Genomic DNA, 12,528 nt, shown 5'->3' on the forward strand with positions numbered 1-12,528 from the left:
CTTAAGCATTTATTTTTTCATGCCTGGCTGTATGGCACTTGAAATGGGTGAGGCTGTATAAAAAGTTGTGTTACATTTTGCATGAGCCAAAGAGCCACCCTAAAGTGAGAAGAAAGAAAGTGTTTATCAAATGCCTGTGTATGTTTTAGGGTGCAAACAGATGTTCTCTGTGTGAAACTTGGATAGAAATACAGTTTAGCAAAGCCTTCCCTCCCCTTTCGCTGCTGCTTTTAGGGATGTATCAGCCTTTCAGAGATCAGGTTCTGCAGATCGTACAAACCATTGTTTTTGTTAACAAGGTTTGCCAAGCTCGTCCCTGGTTGTAAACCTTTATTTCCTGTAATTTAAACGATGCATTTCAGAAGTGACTCAGTTCCTTAAAATAAAGATGTATTTCTGCTAGCTGACTAAATGGAGGCCTGGCTTATCTACACTGCTTACTTTCCCAAAGCCTACTGCATGGCCCGTAGTGCTGCATTCGGTTCTTCTCTCAACTTTTCTCTGAATACTTCTACAATCTCTTTTAAGCACAACTTCAATCTGAAGAAAGTGTTTAGATAAGTTTTCAAACCACCGATATTTGAGTGGGTTGGAAAAAAGGAAAGCAGTGTTTTCTAGGACTGATGCTGCTTTCCAGAAGAGCGGGCATGCGTTTGAGATGATCTCTGGGTTTGCGTCTATAGCAGGGTACTTAAAAAATTAAGGGGAGTCAACTGAAATGATAAAGCCAAAAGCCACGTGAAAGCATATCCACATGGAGGTTGCCTTTCGAGCATAAGTGGCATTTCGTTACTGAACTGGACTATAAAGAACTAAAGTTATTTTGTGTCGTAGAACTATTTTAATTAATCTGCCTTGTCTTTGAACCCTTACTTGCCTTCTCTTACCTTTCTTTACTGTTCCTGTATTTTCAGTATCATAATACTAATCTGAAGCACAGAAAGCTCCAACTGTTGCCTCTAGTTAACGTTCAGTCTTCCACCTAACCTGTCTAACTTGCTGTCTGATGACCCATTAAGCAATTGTTTTTAATTAGCAAGCTAACTACTAGTTTGCAATGCAAGGATTAAAAAAAACAAAACAAAACACTTCATTCAGCTTCTGGAAAGTGTAGGTTAAATGATTTACGATACTACTTGTAAACTTCTTGAGTATATTTATTGAAAGCGGCAAAGTTTTGTAACTGGCAGCCTCCTTGTCTTGTACTGTAGTGTCTTTGGTAAGCAGTGAGAAAGGAGATGATGTTTGCTTTTGCTTGAAAAATCCCAGGTTGGGCAAATTATTGGCTAGAACAGAGAGTTCATCAGATACTTGTGGTCAGCCAGAGAGATCTGCACAGGCCTCAGCCACCTGCATAAGAGTTGCAAAACCTGTTGTTGGAATGAATGACATGCAGGGACTCTACCAAAACTCTCCTTAGATTTCAGCGTAAGTGAAAACAAATGTTCTGCTGTAAATATCCCCCAGGTGAATACGTTTATTCTCTTCACAGCTTTGAAACACGCTTCAGGCTGGAGAGGCTCCCTGGAGAGGGAATTTAGCGCTCTGAGCCAAAGGTCAGGGTCAGGTCACTCTGCTCCATTTGAAATTTGGCACCTAGGTACATATGGCAACTGCATCATCCCAGGGGCTAATTTGCCAAATCAGATTGCATCCTCTTTCATTGCTGCGTGCCAGGCTCTTATGTCAGTCTTCTCCCTGCGAAGCTGAATGCCGAACATCCGAGACCAGCTTCTAATACCAGCCACTTTCAGCAGCTGAGCTCTCCTGGAAGAAAACCAGAGCACACCTACCTGATAATAAGAACAACATTTACATAGTGCTTTTGATTTCAAAACTTTATTAAGCATCAAAGGCAAAGTTGTGCTTGACCCTTGGAGGCATTTACAAGGAACTCTCTTCCTTGCTAATACACAAGCGCAGTGGGATGAGTGGATGGAAATTGTAGCCTCCGTAGAGACTAGTGCAGACCCTGACTCGCAGCCTCTCCAGGGAAGCCAGCACCTCCCAGGAGTGCCCTGAGAACTTATAATCAAAGCGCAAATGCGTGAGAGAAGGAAGCAGAGATGCTGGAGAAGGTAAATGGTAAGAGAAGAGGTATCCATGTACCCTTGTTTAGCTGAGTGCAGAATCCACGATGCTCTCGGCGTTATCGCGCTTGAGTCAGGTTATTACAAAGCCCCACGTGGGATGCCATGGTTATCTTTACACTACAGGTTCTAGCAGCTTAATTAGGTTGGTCTGGGGTAGGAGGAGATTGGCAAAAACCCCTGCTGCACATACAGTTATGCTGCGAAACTAGTTTTTCCCAGTAGAGCTTTGCTTTCATAGGTTTTGTTACTGGGATGAGTTGCATGCAGCGTTTCACCGATACTGGTATTGATACACATACGTTTTTAACGGCTCCTAAACATCGATGTTCTTTGATGTCCGTTCTTAAAGACGGAAAAAATGAGGCATGGAAATTAAACAATGAAAGAACTGTGGTGAGTTTCTGCCAGTGATTGTGCTGAGATTTGGCATGTTTTTATTCCTGCTCCTGTACCCAGGCAGCTATAAGAGGCATCTCTGTTGTGTCAGTCATCTGGATGCACTCGCTTTTGCAAGGGCTGGGGCAGGGAGGCCGCAGGGGAGGGCAGAGGAAATGCTGAGATAGAGAGGGAAACTTTGGAGAACCCAGAAGGTGCTGGAGGCTTCAGCTTGCTTCAATTAGTGGAAGTCAGTGTGTAGCTCCTTCCCTCGCTGCCTACCTTTGATCTTTCTTAAAGGTGTAATGCTAGAAACAGATTTAATCATGATACAAAATACCTGGGAAATGCAGTCTGTAGCTTTTATGATTCTTCTCCAAAAAGGACCTTGGAGATTTTAGCTTTTCTTTTCTTCTGGCCTTGGAGATAGACATGTTCATATAACCCTGCTGTTTTATCATTCGTATCAGTAATGCGCTTGCTGCCAAGATCCGGCATTTCCTGATACAGAATCCGTGCCTAAAAATTGCTAGCTCTGAGGGTTTTTTCATTACGATTGTTTTCTCTGCAGACGCCGGGTGTGAACAGTGGTTCTGGATAGTGTGTTCCCCGCCGGATAATGGTGCGCACACCCTTTGCCCTCTGTTTCTGCTGAGCAGTCAGTTGGCCTGATTTGTAGTGCTCTCCTCTGCCTGTGCTCTTTTTTCCTCCCCTTTTTCTCGTTTTTTAACATGACAAAAGGTTCATGTGTTTAACCTTTAGAGGCATTCCTGTTGGTCTCTGTTCCCCTTGCCAAGAGGATGGGGATGTTTCTGAGTAATGAAGTCTGGGAGCGCGATGGGCCTTTAGACCAGAAGGTTATGTTTATCTGCTACAGCATCCTTACCGCAGTCGTGCATTTAGGAGGAAAGATAATCTTGTATTTCGAGTGACTGAAGCCTCCTAACAGCAGATAGAAGTACCTCTCAGAAGAACAGCCAACTAAACACCCATTGGTATAATGTTGTGTTCAAAAGTCAGTGAAGAATTCTTAGCCCATCAAGCTACTGAGAGCAAATGTGGGCCATGTTTTACCCTAATTCAGTAAAATAAAAACCAAGCCAAAATGTTTTTTAAAAATTGGTCTTTGATCTTTCCTAACGCGCAGCCTGTGTTAGTGGTCACAGCTGTCCAATTCTCTCAGCCTGTTTCTGTTCTCCCTGATGCCATTTTTACATTGGTGCAGTTTCAGTGACGTCAGTGGAGCGGTTCCAGATTTATACCAGCAGTTTGGCAAACCCCGAACGTTTAAAAATCACGAGTCAGGCTCCAGAAAATAATGTGATTTTTCTTAAAAATCATTATTCAGAACAACACATTGAATTAGGGTTATGTTTTTTAATCTGCCTTGTAATGTTTCTGCTGACGGGTGCTTTTCAGGCTTTTTTTAGGGTATCTGTGAGGTCTGGAGGATTAGTTTGCAGTTGTCGGTGAAAGCTGTGACTCCTGCTCAAGCACAGGACTCCTTTAAAACGTTTAAACTTGGAACTTTTAAAGCATAACTCTTGTCAGATATTCTTGCTGTCTGTCTGGGCAGCACTTGGAGGGAAGTCTCTTTTCTGGCCCAGGCTCTGAACACCTACATGTATATAAAAAGCGATAATTATCAACACAATCAATAACCACAATTTTAATCAACATAATCATCAATATAACAGTCATCAATATTTCATATTAAAATCCTGAGCGTTGTCAGCATTGCATCTCGGTAAGAACAGGGTGCCATTGATTCACTTCTTTGTTGACTTATTTTTACCAAGTCTATAGGCAGAACACAAAACTTCCTACCCTAAGTGAGTTTGGTTTCAGCTTGAAACCGTGATACCAAGAAGGTAGCCAAGTGTTCAAGCTCACAGTGAGCCAATATTTTATACTGATGGTTGGATTAGTTAAACTGCTCGGCAGGAAAGCCTGTGTATGTATGCACTTGCACAGATCTAAACAATGCTTCCTCATATACATATAGGAAGCCAGCCAGCTACTCCAGTGATTACGGTTTTGTCTTTCTGTTGCCCATGCCTGTGCCTTTTATCATTTATTTGGAAAGTTAATGAAAACAAGCTTAGTACAAGGAAAAGCACCCAGCAGAGCAGCCATCAATGCTGCAGAAGTTTCTTCTTGCCTGCTTATAATTAATGTCTCTTCCAGCAGAGAGAGACTTCATGCGGCAAAGCCAGCCAGCATATGCATCAGACTGCTGAAACAGTGATTATTGATAATGGCTGGGAGGGAAGGCTGCCTTAGGTGGAGAGAAGCCAGCATGTCTTACCTTGTATCAAAGAAAGTGTGAAAGCCATCATTTTTTTGAAAATAATTTCAAAAAATTAGTATTTCAACTTCACCTTCCTCTGCCACATCCACACCAGCAGCTCTGAGTGGTGTCGGCTATGCTGTACGGCTGTTTTGAAAGACTTCAGATGTATTAGAAGTCCAGTCTGGCGTGCTCGTGCACACAGGCCACCTGTGTTGCTTAAAAACAGTGAGCAAATGTATGTTGGAAATGAAAGATGAACTGAGTATGGTGTTTCTGCTCGGTGTAAAGCATGGACTGTGTGAACTGGAATTAAATATGCGGAAATTTGTAAGCAATGAGGAAATGAGGAAAGTTGTAAGCAAAGCAGAGGAGTGATGGATGGTGATCTCCACTGAGGTGGTCATGCAGATCTCCTGGAGTAATCGTGGTACGATTCATACTGGTTCATGGCACCAGACTTGCTGCGAAGCCAAGGTCTTGGCCTCGGGCTTTGGAGACGCTGCCCCACACGTAAGTGCCTTCAGCTCAGACCAGGTGTTTTCTGCTGGGGGATTTTAGAATTTCTGTGTAGATGGTGAGTTAATGACCCAGCAAATTAATTGCTTCATGAGGCTGCATTAATAATAGACATTCTCTTACCCCATCTCCTATTATATACAAACTCCCCACTCAGCATCTGCAACTAGAACGGGCAAAATTACAAAATTGCGCACGTTCCCTCACTGAGCATGCCGCTCTGGCGTTATAGGACAAGTACTCGGTTATTATTTTTAGTGCTGAACTGACAACATAAATTGTATCAACAGCCGCTGAAGTTGCTGGAAAACTTTTTGCCCAGTGACTGAGAACACTAGTTGATAATGACGAAGCCAAGGGGTAATGAGAGGGGTTATGCTTTTCTTACAGAAAGCGACATTTTAGTTGATACCTGCCTGCTGTCTGGAGCAAAGAGCATTAAAAGCTCTGACTTAAATCCACATCAGCAAGAGAATACATTTGACTGAGTGGCCTTATCTACAGAGTATTGTTGGTTGTGTGACTTTGTTTTCTCAATACACATTTCTTGTTCTTGCAGCTTTACCTTTGGGACCCCCTGATAACAAATCACTGTGTCACTTAATTGTCTGGGACTTTTTCCTTTTTGCAGATTATTAAATGAGGTGGTTTGAACATGAAGTGCAGGATACCACTGATGGGCCTCTGTTAAGCTACTGCACTACTGGGAGAGATACCTAGACATACAGATACATCTGTTTTCAAGATAAAACATTTCTAGGAGGAGTTAGATTTAATAGCGCCTGGTGTTTAAGCTGGTGTGAGGTTTGATGGCAACTGAGGCTGATCTAAGCTGGTGCTGCTGTGGCCCTCAGTCTCAGCCACGCATTTCCCCTGGCACCACCACCACTCTGTGGGTGTGCAGCGAGCTGGTCCGGTAAAATCTAGCTGAAAAGTTGGGGGTTTGGGGGTACTTTTGTATGGCTTCTCTTCAGCTGGGTCAGCTCTGGATTTCTGTGTTATTTCATGAATACTAGTGCTGGCACTGAGGAGGAGATGGGAACATGCAACCAGGGAGCCCACACTGTTTTAAGCTCCTGTGGCAGCGCACCTAGGTATCAAAGATGGAGGAAGTTTATTTCTAATCAACCAGTCTTACATTTCAATCAAAGAGTTTAAATTTATATACATAAATAATTCATGCACTTATTATGCTACACATTCAGAATGCAGAACGCGCATTAACTTGTCCTTGTCCCACTCTAACGGATCTGCAAGTGTGATCATCCCTGTTTTATTAAGGGAAAATGATACCAAAGGTGAGATCCTGGTGCATTAAAATTGACAGCAAAATTCTTACAGACCCCAATGTAACTAGATTTTCACTTGAAATAACCAAGATTGCTGGCTGTTGCTCTTAAAGTAGTAGTGGCACTCTTTCTAGCTCCAGTGCAATGATTGTGTCACAGGAAGGATATTAAGGTAGTTATGCAGCAGAAATGAGTGAGTGTGGCATTGCCTCAGTGCTCCCAGGAATTAATAACCCCGCGGGGATTTGAATGCAGCATACCTGCAATGCCATTTTTAGTCCACAGGACAATACCACCTCTCATCTGAAAAATAGAGAACAGTGTGATCACTAATGCTTTATGCTAACAAATATATCCTTGCCACTTACAGAAGGATAAAATTTAATAAGAAGCTTGATTGTGTTCAATTTAAAAAAAAAAATCTTTGGCTAGGTCCTGAAAGAATATTTTATACAGTATACAGGAGTAAGACTTTGGCCTGGGGGAAGGTGTTGTGCCTTTCCAGTTGCTGCTCAGTTTTGTGCTGTTCTAATTCATTTTCTTTGTTTGATTTTTATCATGGCAAGGTCTTGACTTGTTATTTTGCAGTTTGAGGAATTTCCATTTCCTTTTGATTGAAGATATAATTTAACATTGTATGTAAAAATTGTATTGCAGCAAGTGTCACCTGAAATGTCTAAAGCAGACTCCAAATCTATGAGTAATGTTTAAGTCCTTCAACTCTTACAGAGTAGCCATGGTTGATCCATCTTCCCCTACTATAAAGCTCCCCAGTTGTATGGCTGTGCCTTCTTACGCTTCAGCCTGCAGGTTGTTAGCAATCCACTCACAGTGCATACCACAAACCACTTCTCCTGACTCCTTAAAAATAGCTGCCTGGGAGAGGGCATGGACCTGACACAATGTCCATGCCTTCCTGGCCTGGCTGCAGGTGGAGCTGGAAGCCCTGCCCGACGCTGGGATTGTCTGGCATTTCCCCTTGCAGGGCTGTTGGCAATTGCTTGTAGCTTTGCCAAACTTAAGCTGTTGGAGCTGAAATTTTCCATGTCGTGTGTCTGCCTGCAGCTGATTTCCTTTTCTTTGAAAGTTCAAATAGAAAGATTTGGCTCCCTCAAAAAATAAGATGGGGGAGGGGGGGGAATAAGTTGGTTTGGTCATGTTACAAGCTCTTGCAAGTAATTTGCTAAGAAACTTGTACACTTCCATGCTTTGGAGCAAGGATGTGAAATTTGGCAGGGGCTTACCCTCGTGTAAGACAGATGCCTTTTGCTATCTCTACAAAGGTTGCATCAGATCCAACCAAGTCAGAATACTCCTAGTATCAGTTTGCACATTCTAAGGGTTGCAGAAAAACAAAGTCCTCATGGCTGCACAGGTAGGCTTTTGAAAGGAAAATAGTATTTCCTAAGTAGTTTGCTGGATATTCTATATGAGGAATTTCCCAAAAGGCAACCCCGTAAAGACATGTCAGGAAAAAAATGAATGCTCAGAATTGCTTAGCAGTCAAGATCACAAGAAACCCCAAGTGTACTTAAAGGGCACCTGATAAGATCAGTGAAAAAATACCCATTGCCGCCACTTGCCTCTGGAATGTCATGTAAATCTGTCTGCACTTGCCTTTCACACTTTTAATTGAAAACATAAAGGGGTGGGGGGAGCGTTTGAGCAGATTAGCTAATTGATTGATTGATTATTTACAAGGAACCAAAATTAGAGGGACAATGATGTCTTTTTAGAGAGGCGTCAAGGCAAATTATATGATTATCAGGTTACCCATATGCACAGTTTGACACACACAACACCACTGCATCCATTTGTACGCAAATCACGCATCAGGGTTTCTCCTAACACATTTTAAGAGAATTTAACGTGCCTTTCTCAAAACCACAAAAGCAAAGCCGTAGTGCATTAAGAATGAAATATTTAACTCTGGCAGCAAGCACTTGTCTAGCTCGTGGATGCCAGTAGAGGTTTCAGTGCAGTATGACCACGGTTTTGCTGAATGTGCTGGGGCCAAATCCCTCTCCTGCTTATGTCTGGGCCAGAGACAGGGACATGAAGAATGTGTGTTAATGTGCACCATATTCTCAGCCATCTGGTGACCCCATCTGACTTGCTCTTGCCTGTGCCGTGGGGCTGCCCTCTGGGGAGAGCCGGCGAAGGTCAGGAGGGCACCAAAGCCTTGTTGTAAGCTGCCGAGTGGCAGTACCATCTGTAAGACTTTCTTCCTCTGCTTCTGTTCCAAATCTGCCGTATTTAGAGCGGTGGGCAAGTACGTTGATATAATTAGTTTATCCCGAAACAGCCAACCCCCGCCCCCAACAGTCAGCAGTCCCGTCCTGGCTGGAGCAGACCCACCAAAGGGAGGGACCTGCAAGTTCATTCCGGTTGTGGTGTTTGCTGACAGCCCTCTAAGCCCATGGGGATAGGTTGGCCAGAAGTGATTTCTTGCAATGAATGGTGTGATTTGTGCCAAGTGTTATGAGACCTTTTTTTTTTGTTGTTTTTTTTTTTTTTTTAAATATTCACATATTTAAGTGTAAGGATTAAATATTCACATATTTAAGTCCTGCAAGTATGATTGCCAGTACTCTTGTCTGGGGATGGGTAGCTTACCTTTTGGGTATTCTGAAATTTGAGCAGCTTTCTTAGTAGCAAAGGCAGGTTCTCAAATGCTTCCCCTGGTAGCGTTCACTCTTGGATGACTGTTCTAATCTTGGCAAGCAAAGATGAAGGCTCAAGCACAGAATCTAGCCTCCTCTCCAAGTTGCCTTGATTTCTTATCTCTGAAGCAGAATTATTTTGCACAGATCTCGCTGTTTCATATGTTTCCCTTTGCCTTCATGGTACTGTTTCAATTAATGCCATCCTGGGTACACATGAGCCCGGTGTAAAACGTCATCACAATGTTTGAGAGTGGTTTTGAGAGTCTGTTCTGTGCGTATAAAAAACTGTGTCAATACATAGTCAGGCTTTTAAAAGTGGTGTTTATAGCACCGTAATGACCCTGTATCTAGGCCTTGAATCAGAACAGGGTGTGGGCCCTTTACAATGTGAATACAATAACGTGTATTAAATAACAGTAAGAAGTTACTGCCAGGACACAGTAGCCAATTTTCCAATGTTAATACCTGAGAACAACAAATAGCGAGTGAGGCTGGCGGGGCCGGTGGCCTGCGGCCAGCTTTTCCCAAAGCAGGTCTCTGAAGTCAGCCTGGCTCAAGGTGAGCTCGCCGCTCGGTGGGGCTGAGCCCTCGCAGCAGCCAGCACCCATTCCCCCCCTCTCACAGCAGGAACTGTGGCTGGGCTGTCTCTGTGCAGCACCCAGGGCAGCCCGGCCCTGGGGTGGCTGGATGGGCAGCCAGAGTTTAGAGACCCTGATGTGAAAGTGTTGCTCTAGATCCCCAGGAAATCCTGTTAAGCAGCAACGGAAGTGCCTGGGGCAGGGGAAAAAATCTGTCTGCTCTAAGCTGTGGCCCTCTCATTTGCATGCAACATATGTCCTCTTCGTTTGCATGTCAAAATAACCCTGCCCCAATTGCCTCAAGCAAAAAGATTAGATCTGGAGAGGAGGCTTACACCAGGGCAACTTTTAGCACAACAAGGAAATTCTAAGAGTCAAGATAATTAAAAACAAGAGAAGAAAGCTAGCTCAGTCAGCTTGCTTGACGTAGCCAAGTATCTCCCAATAATTCAAGAAACCTCTCAGTATCCAGAACTGTCCATCATCCACCCTGTTTTCCCCTGCCAGCACGATTTGGCATTTTAAAATTAAAATTGTTGTGCTTGTCCTGCTGACTCATATGTTGTGCATCTCTCTTCTGTCCAGATTTGGGATGAAATCTTGGCCCTGTGCTATAAGCCTGTATTATGCAGGAGGTCAGAGCAGTTAATCAAAATGGATCATTCTAGCTTTATAGCATAAAAGTCAGTTAAGTCATTGGCAAAATTCCTGCTGATGCCTATAAATGCAGAATTCAAACTATATAACCCCAAGACGTCCAAATGGCTGGCTGTATGATTCTCTCTCTGAGTCCAGCTCTTCTGGTTAGAAGTCCAGAGCCGCTCTGCTTATTTACTTTCATTTTTTCTGCATGCATCCCATGGATTTGAAGTGCTGAGCTTTTTTAATGACAAGAGCAAAGCCTTATTTCTTAGGAAGAAAATGTGGTTTAAATTTATTATTTTTCTGAGTGAGAATGAATTACTTGAAAATACCCCTAATCCATTTGTTACCTTTTTTGCTGTTAATTTTCTTTTACCTTTGCAATAAAGGGAACTTATTTTTAATAGCATTGAGGGGAAAGATTCTAGGATCGGTCTGCACCATGTTTCTGCCTACAGCTAAAATCTCAAATCTAAACCATAAACCCTTGAAAATAGTGAGGAGGAAAGGATCATTAATAACCCTAAAACTAGTTTTGAGACTCACCATAAGAACATTATCTGTAAAGGCAACATGTCGGTTACACTGACTTAGCAATAATAAGCAATAAAAATAAAACACACTGCAGGGCTGAAACAAGCATGAAAGCCTAAAATGTGAATTTTAGGACATTCTGTAGTGATGTGGCTGTCCAGGGCACAAAAGGCTGCTGTATGCAGGGTTTCTGCATGGAGATACACCTGCTGCCTAGCACCTCACCCCAGTACTTTGTTCGGAAGCTCTTGCTCCTGCTCTTCATTAGCCCCATCGCTAGAAAATGCAGTCGGGCTGCAGAGCTCATTGCAGCACTGAGGACGTAGCTGTCGACGGATCTGTAAAACAAAGGGCAGTTTGCTGTATGCAGGTAACCTACCGGACCTTCGATTTAGATGAGTCCTAAATAAAATGAAAACTAGCCTTGGATCAAATGCCCGATTATCTTTGTGTCCTCTGTGTGGGCTGGGAACTCTCCATGGGACAGACGGAGAGAGAGCTCGAGTAGGTTATGCAAACGCTATTGTGTTAGGCTTGTGTAAGGGCTAAATCATTTTAGCCTCTGGGCTAAATCATTTGATTGGATGGAAACCATTTAAGATGAGACTATTTTTTTTCTTGAAATAGTTTATTCCCTGACCACATTTAAGTAGCTAGAATGTTTTGCTTGGTGGAGTGTGTGACTGTGGGGGGTGGAGAGCAAGGGAAAGGGAATTGGGACTCATTTTTGTGGATATCCCAAAATAACCCAAATGAAGACAACCCAACCTGAAATGTAAGAATTCCCAGAGGCTGCTTGGTCACAGGATATATTTCCACATTGTATTAGAGCAATTCCCTGAACTGGAGAAGACAGCAGCAGTACTGGCTGACTTGTAGTTTTACTGCCCGGTTGTTTATTAGCAATCCTGCTGTGCAAAAGCATTGAAGAAATGGAAGTTATTCAGAGGCGACTCTGAGCCAGACTTGATTGTTAGCAGCTTTAGGGATTTGGCTATTAGCTGGTGCGTTCTGTGGTAATGGAATATTGTAAAAATGTTTATATAAAAAAGTGCAAATGTCAAGGCAGTGTGTGTGTATGTGAATACCTCTCCATACAGTAATGGTTCTTAGAAGCAAAATTTACCAGAAGTGTAATAGGACAAAAAGTTGCTCTGGCAGATTTGCTTGGGTTTTAATTTACTTTGCTATAAAACAAGGTCCTTTACCATACGCTGCACGCCAGGCCCAAATTACAGAGTTTGGAACCCCAGAACTGTCTGACCTGACTACTGATGCTCAAGTCAATTCTCTTTATTACCGCCATGAGGTTTGCAGCGGGCTGCAGGATTGTGCATTGAAAGTACATCAGTGCTTTTAGGGTGAACTGGTGTTTTAGGTCGATCGGTAGGAGATAAATTGGAGCTTTCAGCACCCACTAAAGAGATGGAGGTAATTTTTTTCTCTTTTTCATCAGCAATTTGCACAGCCTTTTCCAGTAATGGGGATAGGACACATCACAGTTTGGGGGCCAAGGGTGACAGCAACAGCAGAGCATGGACG

General features: G+C 43.0%; 1 protein-coding gene across 22 annotated transcripts in view; it reads left to right on the plus strand.

Annotated features, from left to right (window-relative positions):
- The window catches only part of FBRSL1 (fibrosin like 1), a 554,989-nt gene that overhangs the window by 390,969 nt on the left and 151,492 nt on the right, over positions 1-12,528 (plus strand). The window lies entirely within an intron of this gene.

Source organism: Mycteria americana, chromosome 13 (genome assembly GCF_035582795.1).
Source record: "Mycteria americana isolate JAX WOST 10 ecotype Jacksonville Zoo and Gardens chromosome 13, USCA_MyAme_1.0, whole genome shotgun sequence".
Taxonomy (NCBI): domain Eukaryota; kingdom Metazoa; phylum Chordata; class Aves; order Ciconiiformes; family Ciconiidae; genus Mycteria; species Mycteria americana.